At 44.8% G+C, this 17,227-nt stretch overlaps 1 protein-coding gene across 1 annotated transcript in view; it reads left to right on the top strand.

Annotated features, from left to right (window-relative positions):
- ATP10A (ATPase phospholipid transporting 10A (putative)) overlaps nt 1–17,227 on the top strand; it is an 831,750-nt gene that overhangs the window by 377,720 nt on the left and 436,803 nt on the right. The gene's annotated exons all lie outside the window — the stretch shown is intronic.

A 17,227-nucleotide genomic window follows, 5' to 3' on the forward strand; every position in this document is an offset into this window, starting at 1 on the left:
GGACAAGATTCTTCTATCCCAACACGCTCTACAGTCTCTGAAATGGTGGTGCTCGTCAGAGAATGTCTGCAAGGGGACTCCCTTTCACAAGGATATTCCGGTCCAGACCATAGTGACGGATGCGTCTCTCCAGGGTTGGGGAGCGCATTCGGGCCCTCTTCAGATTCAGGGGATATGGTCGCAGACGGAGATGACTTACCACATCAACTTTTTGGAACTCAGAGCAGTACACTTGGCCCTGAAGGCTTTCCATCCTTCCTTCAAGACGAACTCCCTGCTAGTTCAGACGGACAATACCACTACCATGTATTACCTCAACAAGCAGGGGGGCTCCCGTTCACGCACGCTGTCTCGGGAGGCACAGACTATCTGGAATTGGCTGGTGGCCAGGAACCTGACGATCACGGCAACCCATCTGCCGGGAGTGCAGAATGCTCAAGCCGATGCGCTCAGCAGGCTCGTTCAAGAAAATCACGAGTGGGTGCTAAACGACGACGTGCTAAGAGACGTCTTCGCAGAGTGGGGCACTCCGGATATCAATCTGTTCGCTACGGCAGAAAACCGCAAATGCCGTGACTTCGCGTCCAGGTACTACCAACCAGGGACGCTGGGGAATGCCCTTTGGATCAGCTGGTCGAACAGCTTTCTCTACGCCTTTCCACCCATTCCCCTGATTCCGGCGGTGCTGATCAAGCTGTCGCAATCCAGAGCCAGAATGATCCTGATTGCTCCGGAATGGCCGAGGCAATGGTGGTTCACCGACCTTCTTCACCGGTCTGTTCTGCCACACCGGCGCCTGCCGTGTCGGCCGACCTTCTCACGAAATTCGGGGGACAGATGGTTCACCCCAATCTCTCGTCCTTGAGTTTGGCAGCATGGCTCCTGAGCTAGTACAGTATGGACACTTGAACCTACCTCAGGACTGTATGGAGATCTTGAAAGAGGCAAAGAGACCATCCACGAGGACTTCTTACGCCTATAAGTGAAAGAGATTCTGCTTATGGTGCACGGCAAAGGACATTGACCCTACATCTTGTAAGGAAGATGTTATTCTGCCTTATCTGCTGCAGTTAGCGCAATCTGGGCTTAATTTTCAGTCTATTAAAGTTCATCTCGCAGCCTTGACTGCGTATAGAAAGGGCCCTTCCCAAACCTCATTTTTTCAAATCCCTGTGATTAAAGATTTTTTGGAGGGTTTGCGTAAGGTGTTTCCCCCTGTTAGACGACCTTCTCCACCATGGGAATTGAATGTGGTGTTGTCCAGATTAATGAGGGAGCCTTTTGAGCCTATTCATAAGGCTTCTTTGCAGCATTTGTCCTGGAAGGCTGCCTTCCTTGTGGCCATTACATCGGCCAGGAGAGTAAGTGAGATTCAGGCTCTGTGTTGTCAAGAGCCGTATACTGTATTCCATGCTTCTAAAGTGGTAATGCGTACTCATCCTAAGTTTTTACCTAAAGTGATATCTGATTTCCATGTAAATCAAATGATAACTTTGCCTACATTTTTTCAGCATCCCTCCTCTCCGGCGGAGAGGTCTCTGCATTCACTAGATGTGCGTAGGGTGTTGAAATTCTATCTAGATAAGACAAAAGACATCCGCAGGTCGGATCAACTGTTTGTAAATTATGGTTCAGTAAGAACTGGTCTAGCTACCTCAAAACAGACCATCTCCAGATGGATTGTGTCCTGTATTCAGCTTTGTTATCAGAAAGCTAATAAGACGTTAGGGGGTAAGCCTACAGCGCATTCGACTAGGGGCAAAGCAGCTGCTACAGCTTTGCTTAGGAATGTTCCAATTGCTGACATTTGTATGGCTGCCACCTGGAAGTCGGTCCATACGTTTACAAAGCATTACTGCCTGGATTCTGATGCTAGGGCAGATGCGCAGGTTGGACAGGCTTCGCTGAGGAATTTGTTTGCACAGTAATTTGTTGGTGTTTTGTTTGTTACTCCACCGCTGTTTGTTGGTTGGGATGGGCTTGCCATTCTATTCATAGATTATGACTATACACAGAGATCCCCTACTACAGAAGGAGTAGTTTCTTACCTGTAACTCCAGTTCTGTAGTAGGGGTATCTCTGTTATAGTCATAAGCGACCCTCCCTCCTCCCCGGTGGAGTACATTGACAGTATCAGGCCTGTTGTTATACACCTTCAAAAAGAACTGAAAGTAACTTGCTTTGGCTGTGCATCCTGGGATACCGGGGGTCTCTGGAGAGTTCCTTAAAGGTACGGTATCCTTTTAGCAGACACATAATGACAGCCTATAGGGCTTGTCTAACCACCTCTTCCTCTCTATTGTTTAAAGGGATTTTGGTGAAGGGAGTGTGATACAATAAAGGAACATGTCAGATGTGAATAAAAATGACATTTAAAACTATGTGGTCTATAGTTCTCACAACTGCCTAGTTCTTATGCTTATGGTAAAATCGATATCATGTACTGTACTTGCAGGCCTCTCAAAATTCAAACGTGATTCCTTCAAACATCCAAGGTAGCTTCCTCCCTCTTACTAAACTGCAGTGCCCATCTAGTAAATCCAAATTTACACCATACTTCCAAAGAATGCTCCTACTTAGCCAAGATCCAACGCATATAAGGTTCGTCCAGTATAAATTGTTTCTGTAATTATGTGTTGCAGTATGCAGCCTCAGAAACTTGGTCTACTTTTAAAACTGTAAGTAACAACAGTAATTTGCCTCCTATGTATGTGGGCTCAATTTCCTGCCACAAATGCTGGATTCAAACCTGATAAATAAATCCACTTGCTTATGTAAAAGGGGGCCTAACAAATGTCTGAAGATGATAAATCTGTTCACCAAAATAATTTAAGTGAACAAATGGAAAAACCTAGGCACAGTGTATTCCAATAGATCCATTGTATTTGTACACAGAGTATGTACAATGCAATTCCGTGGTCTTGCCATCTTACCAGACAATTACTGAAGGACAAATCATTGTTGAAAGTGGATATATAGTATGATTTAAAGTACAGTGGAAATGCATACACATTTCTATGGCTTAATTCACAGAGCCTTGCATGACAATTCAGAAATCTGCTCGCACCTATGTCAGAACCCTGTTCAGAGGGCCACGGAGCATGTAGGAATTACTGGGCCCAACTGTGGGGGTTGAGGCCTTTTACTCCTGATCTCCCAAGGCCCAACCTACTGTGGATCCTTAGCAACTGGGCCAAGAACCTGATAGGACCGGATTATTGCCTACCTTATAATCTCCAAGAATCCTCTCAGGTCGCCAGGATCTTTTTATCTGCTAAATAGTGTAGAGGGGAGGAAATTCAAATCTCAATACATAATCAACAGGATCAAATTTTCGTTTTAAAGGACCACTGACTGAGAATCTAAAATTTTAAGATTTTATTACAACTAAGAATAACTGCACATACAACCACCTCATTACAAGGTGAAGAAAATAAATGGGCACTAATACAAACAAAATTCTACGTAGAAGTCTCATTCGATTCAGAATAAAAAGAATAATCAATTCTAAAAGCATCAATAAACCAATAGTTAGTCCAATCTCTACATCTGAAATCATTAGCCTAAAAGGAAAAACAGTTAGTCTATCCCTACTCTACCTCTGAGGTGACATCCGTACTTAGCATTTCCCTTCCCAGGCAAGAGAATAAAAAGGTGTCAGAAGTGAAGACTTCCTTAGAAGTACATTCACTTAGTCAGAGCTCGTTCTAAGATGCTCCTTCTAGCTATCCATCTAGACCTCAACTACTCCACCCTCGGGGCACTGTCTCTAATACAAAATCCCCAAAACGCAGAACACGCCCTTCGGCATACCTCTTCAGCCAGGTCTTCTTCCAGTACTTTTCCAATGAAACTTGTTCTTCATCCAACGACGGTTAGCTTGACCTTGGGTCCCAGGCACCTTCTCCGCTGAAAGTATCATCCGTAAATTCCAATGTACTCCCCTGTTGGCTTTTCGTACCATTCTAACTCCTAAAACAAAGACCTAGTCTCTCTAACGAGCTAAATGTCCTTGCAACTACAACAGAAACGTGGGAACGAAAAACTTCTCTCTTCTCTAAGATTTTCCATTCTCCCGAAACCCAAAGCCTTTACCAAGGGAAATCATTTTCGGCCTACAACGTTTAGCTAACATAAGAAATGAACAGGCCTTTCTCTTTAAACATATATGCTATCAGGCCTTTACACTGTTAAACACACTCCTAAATCACACTTTAAGCATTAGTTTCATTACTCCATTATACGTAAATAAGCAGACTAAACATGCAACTTTAATATGGCACATGTTTAAACTAATACATTGCATTACATAAAACCCAAACACTATGCGTTTACTAAAATTACATTTACAATGATCTACCACATTTCTCTTCATAAACATGGTTACATTCCTAATCACCCCTATGTTAACAAATCTAATGATACATTTCTATGTCACACCTAAACTACGTCGATTAATATGTGGGTGCGGACTAACCGTGAATATGATGCAATCCTACAAAATTTCAGAATGACGTGACGCTCTATCAGTTCCCCCCTTTGATGACAAATGACATCACACCATCACACAATTCCCTTGGAGAAAGAACCAACCTAAATAGTACTTGTCGCCATACTTCCCCGTCGGAATCTCTCCATATTCTTGATATTCTGATATTGACTGTCATGCAGTCTAGCCATTCACATTTCACTCGCTCTGAGAGCTCTATCAGTTTTGTTTCCTCTGAACCACTTGTAAGCTCTGATGAAACCCCACAAACAGATCACTCAAACCACAATAATAATGAGGGGTTTTAGCACAAACCCAAGGAACCCCTTTTCCCAAATTCGCAAACCAACTTCCCACACAACCAGATCCTTTACCAATCTTTTCCCACACACCTTCTTCAGTCAAATCCTCAATCTCTTGATGAATCGTGGTAATGTTATCTATATATCTCTCCAGATACTTGCTGTTGTCTGGAATATACGTACAATATTCCTGAACTTTCAATAATTTACAGACTCCGCCCTCTTTTGCCAATAATACGTCTAAAGCAAGACGATTCTGCAAAACCATTGTCCTTATCGACAACATCTCTCCATCCACCAATGTCAAAGACCTTGCTGTATTCATTGACAACTCATCAACCACGGTCGCCAGTCTTCTGATCTTCACATCATTTAAAACCACACCCAAACTCGGTAATATTGCTCCAAAAATATCACCAATCACAGTCCCTGCACTCGCAGCTCTTTTGGCTCTAGAATGGTATCCAGTTTCCAAAAGCTCCAAGTCTTCTGCATGATAGATTTTCGGAAAAATAATTCCCAAATAACATGTACCATACCAATTCGCAGGCAACCTCACGTAGGCATTCCTTCCGCACACATAATAAACAGTTGGAATCACTTGCACCGAGTCTTGCAAAAAGTTCTTAGCTGAGTCTTCCATAGTGAAAATATGATCACACATACTTTGCCCTACCGAAACCTTTTCATAGTACGTCTGAGGACGTCTCACACACAACTTCCCCCTTTGCACCTGGTCCAATGCTAAGGGTCCATAACTCCCCTTTGATCTGTGTAATCTTTCCTCATCGGTCCAATCTACTGGACTATCTCCTGTATTTCGTGTTTCAGTTAGTTTTCTATATCTATCTTCTACTTGACCTATAAACTTCTTCTCTGTATCTGACAACAAACAAGTTAAATTATGCCGATGAGCATAAGCCGTATCCAGTTCCAAAGACGGTATGAAATACTTCCGGAGTCTGTCCTCCGACTTATAATAATCGTACTTATTCAAATGCTTGTAAGCTGGAACTTCAGGAAGTACTGCATCGTAATTGGAAAAGAAATACTCAAACTGACCTCTCTCATAGAAGATACAAAGCAACAAACTACAAGACATTCCATACGTCAATGGAAGATGATGGTACCTGATACCCTCATCCACAGAAGAAGGTAACTGCATGCACACATAACAGTCTTTCGCATCCATCGCATCCACATATTCATATAGCAGCTTCGCATATGCATTAAGCTTAAAATCACCTCTAGACATATCTATGTGAAATCTACGACTCTCTTCAATTAGTAAAGCTCTTTTAGCTCCTATAGTGACCTCCTTTTGGCTAGAAGTAGTAGGCGTAGGTGTTCCCTGTACCTTCTCTTCCTGCTCATGTGAAACAATATATGAGACTACAACTATTATGATTATAGAAACTATCACCAACCCTATAAGTGTACCTATCACTAATTTAGACCTACGGTGAGTATTTCCAGCATCCATGATTTTGCAAAGTCTCAAAGTACTTGGTCTCAGCAGCAACAATTCAGAGTCTATTTCTCCTCTGGGCGTCACTTGCTAACCAGTTCAAACGACACTTCAAAAGCTGGAAATCCCCCCGTGATTTCAGTTCCTTATTTACACAGTCCACAAAAAGACTTCCCTAGCCCTCTTTCGTCGTCTTGACGGAAAGTCCCTAAATGTATTCTTCTTCCACTCGGAGCTAGGTTATCTTCTTTATAGACTTTTATATACAACAAAGTTCACCTTCAGTCCAAAATAAGATCAGCTCCCAAGATCTCTAAAACACGTTGCAAAAGTTCAAGACGAAGCACCACTAATTCTTGATGCGATGGTACATAACCAAAGGTTGGAAAAACCAGCGTCTCCAGAATCAATTCACAAATTTTGCTCAGAAGTGGTGGATTCGGAATAGTGAGAGTCAGTATTCCTTCGATCTCCACCCCTGGAACCAACAGTAGCACATCCACTTTCAAATTTGGAGAATCGCTGACCAGCGTCAAAGACTTCAGCCTCCCCGAGCTTAACACTCCTGGCATCAGTCACAGCGTATGCCCACTCTGGTGAGGCGTACCTTTGACACGGCACTCTTGTTCTCCTGGATCTTTTCAGACTACCCCAAGCTTGCTCTTCGTCACTCTGTTCAGATTCAGAGGTTTCAGAAACTGGGGCAAGATCTCTTTCAGGTGCCAATCTCAAGTTCATCCGTTTCTGGTTCACAGGCCAAACCTTTTCTGCTTTCACGCCAACGAACATCCAGGCAACTCTTCCTCACGTGTTTATGGACAAGCACCCAATCTCCCGGGCACAGGTCGTGGCACAGGTCACTTGCGGCGGGAACAGTTGCTGCTTGCACCTGCTGGGACACAGAACGGACTACGTCAGCCAGTCCCTTACAGTAGTCGATAATTAAGTCATCAGTGATGCTAATCAAGGCAGTAGCTGGTATCGCTGGTAATCGCATTGCCCTCCCCATCAGGATCTTGTGAGGTGACAACCCCGTTCTCCTATCAGGAACACTACGAAGGCTCATGAGGACCAAGGGCAGTGCGTCAGGCCATTGCAGGGATGTTGAAGAACACACTTTTGCCATCCATGCTTTCAAAGTCCCATTAACTTGCTCCACAATCCCAGAAGCCTCAAGTCGATAACTGCAATGTAATCTCTGATCCACATTCAAAGCCGCACAGAGCAATTTCATGATCTCACTGTGGAAATGCGTCCCTCTATCCGACTCCAAAGAGGTCGGAAAACCGAACCTATGGATAAGTTCCATCAACAACATCTTAGCTACAGTGAGTGTGTCACGCCTACTTGTTGGGTAAGCCTCCACCCACCTTGAAAAGACACACACCACAGCCAGAATGTATCTCAGCCCATTACACTTTGGCATCTCAATGAAGTCCAATTGCATTGTATTGAAAGGCCCTCCTGACCTCCCAATGTGACTCAAAGTTACAGCAGTTCTTTTTCCCGCATTCATCTGTTGACATGTAACACACCTCTGACATACAGCTTCAGCAACTGCACGAAACTTCGGATTGTACCATGTCTGTCTGAACACTCGCACCATTGCATCTCTGCCAAGGTGTACTGCACCATGTATCAATCTTGCCATTGGATTCAACAGACTTTCCGGTTGCACAGCTCGTCCATCACTCGAAACCCACACATCCACGTCTCCCTTTTCACATCCTAATCTTATCCAGCCATCCCGTTCTTGATGAGTAACCTCATCCTGCAATCGTTATAGTTCCTCCCATGTATCGGCCATGGCTAACATCATGCTGAGCTTGGTTCTTTCTTGGATTTCTCCAGTATACCCTCCAGTAAATATGCATCCTTGTTCGGCACAAAACCGGGCAACCTCATCTGCGTAATTATTTCCCAATGAAACAAAGTCGTTTCCCTTACAATGGGCAGAACATTTAACAACCGCAATCTCTTTGGGACATTGTAATGCTTCCAACAATTGTCTCACGTATTCCCCATTTCTAATGGGCGAACCGGAAGACGTCAAGAATCCTCTCTGTGACCATTACTATGCGAAGTCGTGAACCACACCAAACCCGTACTGATTGTCAGTGTAAATCGGTATCCGGATCTGATGAGCAGCCAAACAGGCACGGGTCAAAGTAATGATTTCAGCTACCTGTGCGGAGTGTACTCCCTATAAACAAGCAGCTTCAACCACTCCTGTGATGGTACATACAGCAAACGCTGCTCTTAATCGACCAACATCGTCTCTTAAACATGAACTGTCCACAAAGAAAATGTCATCAGGGTCAGGGAGCGGTTCATCAACAATGCCTGGTCTTGGTTTGGTGCATAGTTCAGTCACATCAAAACAATCATGATCCTCACAATCTTCACCATCTGCATTTTGAATAGGCATCAATGTTGCGGGATTCAAAACCCTCTTCAAAGTCACATTTTCTGCAGCAAGTACAACTTGTTCATAACATGTTAACCTGTTGTTCGTGAGGTGCTGTGTTTTGGTCCTTGTCATCAATAGTTCAACAGAGTGTGGCACATTAACTGTAAGTGAATGTCCCATTACAATACTCTCACACCTTTCAATGCTGACACCTGTTGCAGCAACGGATTTAAGACATCCAGGCAACGCAGAAGCTACTGGATCTAAAGTACCTGATAAGTAGGCAACTGGTCTACGGACACCTCCATGATTCTGAGTCAGAACTGACAATGCACCACCTTTTCTCTCGCAACAGAACAATGTGAAAGCCTTGTTGTAATCAGGCCTTCCCAAAGCTGGAGCACAACACATGGCTTCTCTCAGCCTTAAAAATGACATCAAACAGTCATTGTCCCATGGTACTGGATCACTCACATCTTTGTGCGTCAGCCGTTGTAAAGGCTTCACTTCAAAGGATAAGTTGGGAATCCATTGGCGACAGTAGCCAACCATCCCCAGGAACATTCTGACTTCTCTCTGGGTAGAAGGCACAGGCATGTTCATAATGGCATGTATACAATAAGGAGCTCTAGAGGGAAAGTAGCCCAGGTCGCCCTCCACTCAAAAAGTCTATCACAACAAAGACCTGGGTTTCAGAAGGTATTTTGTGCCATACAGGTTGGTGCGAACCTTGTAGGTCTTTGGTAACACCCCGAGTCAAAAGATCTTTTTTTGGAGTAGTTGCCAACTCGTTGGCTACCTTCACTTTCTTAAAAACCAGAAAAACGATAGATGGTTTTACTCTCAGCAGTCTCACAAATGATCGTGTAGGTGTCTAAACTCAAATGTGGTACACCTAGGGTTTCTCAATTCAGTTAACTAATGAGTAAACCGTGAAAAAACACATAAATGTGCAAAAAATGTGAAAGAGACGTGATGGCACCTCACGTGCGCAACCCCAATTGAGCTTGCTGGCTGGTACTCGTCAGCATTGCCCACTCTTCTCATCATCGGCAGCCATCACGCTCAAAAATAATAATAAAGAAGAAGTGTCCAAAAGAAAAACAAATTGTGTGACTAATAGTGAACGTTAAAAAGTGAATCAGGTACACCCACTACAGGTTCAAACTTTATTCCTCCTTAGGAGTGCACCTACTTCAATGTTTAAAAAGGTTGCTAAAAATGCATACCCTCCTTAGATGCCAACATGTTTCATCGCCTGGATTCTTTCTGGCGATTTCGTCAGGGCAACAACAGTCGCTTGGCACACGATAAGGACACTTCTTAAAATCACATTCGGAGACTGCCAAAAGTAAAAGACATACACACACAACACTTACCTATGGTGTTCATCCCCTCTTCTTAGATCCACCCGGATTCTATTAGGTATGTCTATAAATCATTGTTCCCTTACCCTCGTGGAGCCTTGGCCTCGCGTACCAGCTCAATGAATGAGGTCTCCAATGGGCTCCCTATATGAGTCCTCGGGGTTCTGTGTGGCATTCCCCCGTAATGCCAACCTGTTAATAATTTTCAACAATTATACAGAATCTTCTTGTGTTCCCTTTCAACCTATTGTATGGTCTCCCTCGCCATCCTAGTGTCCCACTGTCTTCGGGTAATCAGAAAGACTTTAAAATCAAAGCACACTGATCGTGTTCCATCTGTACTGTAGACCCCCTCCCTCACCGGCAGGCACGACCCGTTCTGTCCTTGCAAATAAGTAGTGTTCTGGCTAGTGCAGAGCCCAGTTTCTCATGTTATCAGGGGATAGTTTCTTGGCCTCAAAAACTGACATAGATATAGATATACCATGCTGCAGCCCTCCCCACTTCTATCACACCTCCTTACCACCTAAAGCCTCACGGAGCTCCTTCTCTCCGCCGGTCACCGATGTTGTGATCCCGCGGCCAATTTATGCTGCCGCCCCTTACGCATCCTCTTCGGCGCGGAGCTAGAATGGGCGCCATCTTGGAATGGGGTGATGTGCATGTATCTCCAAACAGGCACTTAAATTGCCCGGCCCTCGGAATTAGTGTTTTTCTCCCGATCTTGCGCATGCATTAGGATTTCGCCCCGGTGTATCAGTACAGGCCTTGAAAGAATTATTATAATACGAACCAAAGATTCCCCAAATAGGGACTTCCTCGTAACGGGGCAAAAGCAAGCGCCATCTTGGATCGGGGGGACTCATGTGTATATAGAGTTCTACTATTTATCATCAAGAGTCTCGGATTGAGTTTAGGTTGCTCAGGGGTGGTATCTTAGTATAATCTCCAACCCACCATTTACGGTATTGTAACTTAGTACAAGAAATCGATGAGTCTAGACAAGGGAGGGGTTTGATGGCATTTCCCCTAATAGGGACCTCCTCATCACGGGGCAAAAACAGGCGCCATCTTGGGTTGGGGGGACTCGTGTGTATCTAAAATTTTTCTATTTACATTTAAGAGTCTCAGATTGAGTTTAGATTACTCAGAGATGGTATATTACAGTAATCTCCAAACCACCACTTATGGTATTGTGGCTTAATACAAACAGTGAATCTAGACAAGGGGGGGAAAAAAATGTACCCACATCTACATTCCTCCTGTGAGTAAACCGCAATCTACATAGCGCCGTGGTCTAGGCTGCATCGATTTAATAACTTGCGGGATCCCCAGACATGTTACCACTTGATACATTGTGTCCTAAAGGAGACCTAGTCCAGCCAAGTATGACCACACAAACCCCTCAAGACGTTCCGCAGAGGTCCGGGGTCCACTCAGGGTACTTCTAACAGAACGCACAGAAGAAATGATGGGAGCGAGCCTAGCTCTCTAATATAGGCGTATCTGCGTTTTAAATACTCAGTATCTCGCCTTGCCCCATTCGATTTGGTCGTTCAATCCCTCCCGGTCAGTTTTCTCTTGGAAAATCCATCTCGCTTCCTTAGAAGCCAAGATTTCTTCCACATTTTGAGACGGGCCCATCATTCTCTCCAAGACAACCCAGGTAAAGGTGTGCTTAGCGTGGTGGCAGTGTTGTACCAGCTTTGTCGTTAGTTTGCCTGCTCTAATGGTGCTAAGGTGTTCTTGCATTCTGATTTTCACCTTCCTGGTTGTTAGTCCTATATATTGGAGGTTACATTGGCAGGTCAATCTGTATACGACGTTGGCCGTGTTGCAGTTGCTAAAGTACTTTAAGTACCAGGTTTTACCTGACTTTAGAACTACACTTTGGGTTTTCTGCGTGAGAGCACACACTGAACACGACCCACACGGGTGGTGGCCAGGGGGAATAGATGACTCGGTAGACTTCTGCTCTACTTTTACCCGTGAATGCACCAATTTGTCACCCAGGTTGCTAGATCTTTTAAAAGCAAACCTGGGTGGGGGCATCTTGAAGCCCTCAGTGGACAGCAACCCCCAGTGTTTACGGATGGACTGTCGGATCTTCGTGGCCAGCGGGTCGAATGTCATGACTATCGGGAGGCAATCTTCTTTACTTTTTTCGTTCTTTTGCAGGAAGACACTACGGGGGGTGTTCATTGCCCTTTTTCTAGCTTGTCTGACAGTCTTCCGTGGATACTGTCTCATTTCAAGTTTGGCGCAGAGTTCCTTGGACTGGTCCAAGAATGTGGTGGTCGAAGTACAGTTCCTACGGTACCTAAGAAATTGACCAACAGGGAGATTATCCCTGAGTGCTCTTGGATGGTACGACCTATAGGAAAGGAGAGAATTCTTATCCGTAGGCTTCTGATGTACTTTAGAACATAGCCTGCCCCCATCTGCAAAGATGTCTAAGTCCAGATATACTGCTGTTTTGTTACTATAGTTCCATGTAAACCTCAGACTGGTATCCTGATGGTTAAGCCAGTTCAGGAATTGCAATAGACCCTCCTCTGGACCCGACCAGACGCAGAGAATGTCGTCGATATATCTCTTCCAGATACGGATGTTACTCTGGAAGTGATTTGACTGGTGGTATATGACATGCTCCTCGAACTGGCCCACATAGATGCAGGCCAAGCTCGGCGCCATCGTAGCGCCCATAGACGTGCCCGTGGTCTGCAGATACAAAGTGTCCTTATAGCAGAAATAATTTCGTGTAAGGGCCAGTTCTATGCATTGAAGTATGAAAGATTGTGGAGCATCATAGAACCACTCGTGTGCCTTAAGTGCATGCGCTGCTGCCACCAACGCTGCATCCTGTGGTATACAGGTATAGAGTGACTCTATATCGATGGTTGCCATAAATTCATTCTCTGGATCAAATTGCAACTCTTCAAGAATGTTGAGGATTGCTGTAGTATCCTTTACAAATGATTTCTGGTTGATGACTGACTCCCTGAGGAAAAAATCGGCAAATTGCGAGAGAGGCTCAAGTACAGACTGGATCCCCGAGACGATTGGACGACCGGGGGGAGGACGTTGAGGCTTATGGATCTTGGGTAAGATGTAAAACGCCGGAGTTCTTGGCTTGTCATTAACCAGGAACTCGGCTTCTCTCGCTGTTATCCATTTCTTCTCCTTAGCCTCCATTACCATGGTCTTGATGGTCGCCAACAGTTCTTTCTGGGGATCCTGTGCCAGTGGACGGTAGTTCTGACGAACACTGAGTAGTCTCAACACTTCAGTGTCGTAGTCAGTGGTATTCATTACTACCACAGCTCCTCCCTTATCTGCACTTTTAATCGTAAGATGTTGATTTTTCTCAAGGCCTTTTACTGCTTCCCACTCTACCCTGCTCATGTTGTTCAATTTAGAGGTTGTATTCTGCTGTTCCAATTGGGAAATGTCATGCAGTACCTTATTCTCAAAGACCGTGACCTCAGGGCCTATAGTTGTATTCGATGGACAGAAATTGGATGGTTTCCTGAGTGTGGTATTAAACACATTTAGAGTATCCTGTGGTTTATCAGCGAAGAACTTCTTTAGTTTAATTCTTCGCATCGTTTCATGAAGCTCAATCCTACATCTAAAGGGGTCGTGTGTAGGGGTGGGGACAAAGCCTAGACCCTTGTTCAACACCTTTTCCTCATTGGCGGTCAGTTCATGATCGGATAGATTCACCACTATGTTATTCAGAGTCATAGCTGGTTCCGTCCGCGGCTCCGTGTTACTCTTGGGGAGTGGGTTTGCCAATGCTGATTTTGATTTTGGTTGCCCCTGCCTCGACCCCTGCCGCGCGGACCTCCCCCTCTGTTGCCCCTGTGGCTCTGTCCTAAAAAAGACCGTAGAAGGGAACCCAGGTCTTCGTTGTTTGTCTCCTGCTCGTTGAATCTTACTCTAGGGGGATTAGACTGTGGGCCCAGTTCTTCCTCTTCACTGGAGGTGTTATCAAATGTCCAGTTATTGGGTGTGCGTTTAGTCTGTTGTTTTCCACGCCTGCCCCTTCCCCCTTTAAATTGATGTTCAACTGCCTGGTCGTAATATTTGTCCTCCACGTAGGGAAAAGCCCATTCGTGGGAGAAACGATCAAGATTTCTTTTAAGCCCTTTGATCTTTTGATTGATCATATAATTTTTGTAATCGCTCAGGTCTTCCTGGATCTTTTGGAGCTGCTCCTTGGTGTCTACAAGGGTAGTGTCCCTCCTTATACTCTCCTCCAAATCAACAATCTCCTTCAAGAGCTCTTCGCTTAGTCTCTTCGCAGTGTTGATTATAAGGATTAGCCAATCTCGTGTACATTTATTGGCTATATAGCCCCAATCCAATCTGAATGTTTTATCTTCCAGGAAGATCCTGGGTTCAATCTTTACTATCAGGCTTGCTGGGGCGGCTCCTGCTCTTAAATACTCTGTCATCAAAGCCCCATGGAGAGCTATCCTGACTTGTTTCTTCTTGGTATTACTGAGTCTTTCCCACTCTTCCCTTGCTGATGTAACGTTGAGTAGAGGGGCATCAGGAAATACTGATGGACCCGATAGGATTGCTGCGATTTGTTCATCCGTAAACGCAAGGCAATTCCTGTCCATTTGCGGAGAGGAGGTTAATCAACTAAGGTACACTCAACAAGGGAAAACTTAAAGGAGATGTGAACGGTGTGCTGTGTGTATCTGTCTAAAATGGGATAATCTCAACAAATATCTTAAAAAAGCTCTCACGGCTGAGCCGCCGTTCACAACATGTATACAATAAGGAGCTCTAGAGGGAAAGTAGCCCAGGTCGCCCTCCACTCAAAAAGTCTATCACAACAAAGACCTGGGTTTCAGAAGGTATTTTGTGCCATACAGGTTGGTGCGAACCTTGTAGGTCTTTGGTAACACCCCGAGTCAAAAGATCTTTTTTTGGGGTAGTTGCCAACTCGTTGGCTACCTTCACTTTCTTAAAAACCAGAAAAACGATAGATGGTTTTACTCTCAGCAGTCTCACAAATGATCGTGTAGGTGTCTAAACTCAAATGTGGTACACCTAGGGTTTCTCAATTCAGTTAACTAATGAGTAAACCGTGAAAAAACACATAAATGTGCAAAAAATGTGAAAGAGACGTGATGGCACCTCACGTGCGCAACCCCAATTGAGCTTGCTGGCTGGTACTCGTCAGCATTGCCCACTCTTCTCATCATCGGCAGCCATCACGCTCAAAAATAATAATAAAGAAGATGTCTCCCTCGCCATCCTAGTGTCCCACTGTCTTCGGGTAATCAGAAAGACTTTAAAATCAAAGCACACTGATCGTGTTCCATCTGTACTGTAGACCCCCTCCCTCACCGGCAGAACTGGCCCACAGTCTAATCCCCCTAGAGTAAGATTCAACGAGCAGGAGACAAACAACGAAGACCTGGGTTCCCTTCTACGGTCTTTTTTAGGACAGAGCCACAGGGGCAACAGAGGGGGAGGTCCGCGTGGCAGGGGTCGAGGCAGGGGCAACCAAAATCAAAATCAGCATTGGCAAACCCACTCCCCAAGAGTAACACGGAGCCGCGGACGGAACCAGCTATGACTCTGAATAACATAGTGGTGAATCTATCCGATCATGAACTGACCGCCAATGAGGAAAAGGTGTTGAACAAGGGTCTAGGCTTTGTCCCCACCCCTACACACGACCCCTTTAGATGTAGGATTGAGCTTCATGAAATGATGCGAAGAATTAAACTAAAGAAGTTCTTCGCTGATAAACCACAGGATACTCTAAATGTGTTTAATACCACACTCAGGAAACCATCCAATTTCTGTCCATCGAATACAACTATAGGCCCTGAGGTCACGGTCTTTGAGAATAAGGTACTGCATGACATTTCCCAATTGGAACAGCAGAATACAACCTCTAAATTTAACAACATGAGCAGGGTAGAGTGGGAAGCAGTAAAAGGCCTTGAGAACAATCAACATCTTACGATTAAAAGTGCAGATAAGGGAGGAGCTGTGGTAGTAATGAATACCACTGACTACGACACTGAAGTGTTGAGACTACTCAGTGTTCGTCAGAACTACCGTCCACTGGCACAGGATCCCCAGAAAGAACTGTTGGCGACCATCAAGACCATGGTAATGGAGGCTAAGGAGAAGAAATGGATAACAGCGAGAGAAGCCGAGTTCCTGGTTAATGACAAGCCAAGAACTCCGGCGTTTTACATCTTACCCAAGATCCATAAGCCTCAACGTCCTCCCCCCGGTCGTCCAATCGTCTCGGGGATCCAGTCTGTACTTGAGCCTCTCTCGCAATTTGCCGATTTTTTCCTCAGGGAGTCAGTCATCAACCAGAAATCATTTGTAAAGGATACTACAGCAATCCTCAACATTCTTGAAGAGTTGCAATTTGATCCAGAGAATGAATTTATGGCAACCATCGATATAGAGTCACTCTATACCTGTATACCACAGGATGCAGCGTTGGTGGCAGCAGCGCATGCACTTAAGGCACAAGAGTGGTTCTATGATGCTCCACAATCTTTCATACTTCAATGCATAGAACTGGCCCTTACACGAAATTATTTCTGCTATAAGGACACTTTGTATCTGCAGACCACGGGCACGTCCATGGGCGCTACGATGGCGCCGAGCTTGGCCTGCATCTATGTGGGCCAGTTCGAGGAGCATGTCATATACCACCAGTCAAATCACTTCCAGAGTAACATCCGTATCTGGAAGAGATATATCGACGACATTCTCTGCGTCTGGTCGGGTCCAGAGGAGGGTCTATTGCAATTCCTGAACTGGCTTAACCATCAGGATACCAGTCTGAGGTTTACATGGAACTATAGTAACAAAACAGCAGTATATCTGGACTTAGACATCTTTGCAGATGGGGGCAGGCTATGTTCTAAAGTACATCAGAAGCCTACGGATAAGAATTCTCTCCTTTCCTATAGGTCGTACCATCCAAGAGCACTCAGGGATAATCTCCCTGTTGGTCAATTTCTTAGGTACCGTAGGAACTGTACTTCGACCACCACATTCTTGGACCAGTCCAAGGAACTCTGCGCCAAACTTGAAATGAGACAGTATCCACGGAAGACTGTCAGACAAGCTAGAAAAAGGGCAATGAACACCCCCCGTAGTGTCTTGCTGCAAAAGAACGAAAAAAGTAAAGAA

This window comes from Triturus cristatus, chromosome 8 (genome assembly GCF_964204655.1).
Source record: "Triturus cristatus chromosome 8, aTriCri1.1, whole genome shotgun sequence".
Classification (NCBI taxonomy): Eukaryota; Metazoa; Chordata; class Amphibia; order Caudata; family Salamandridae; genus Triturus; species Triturus cristatus.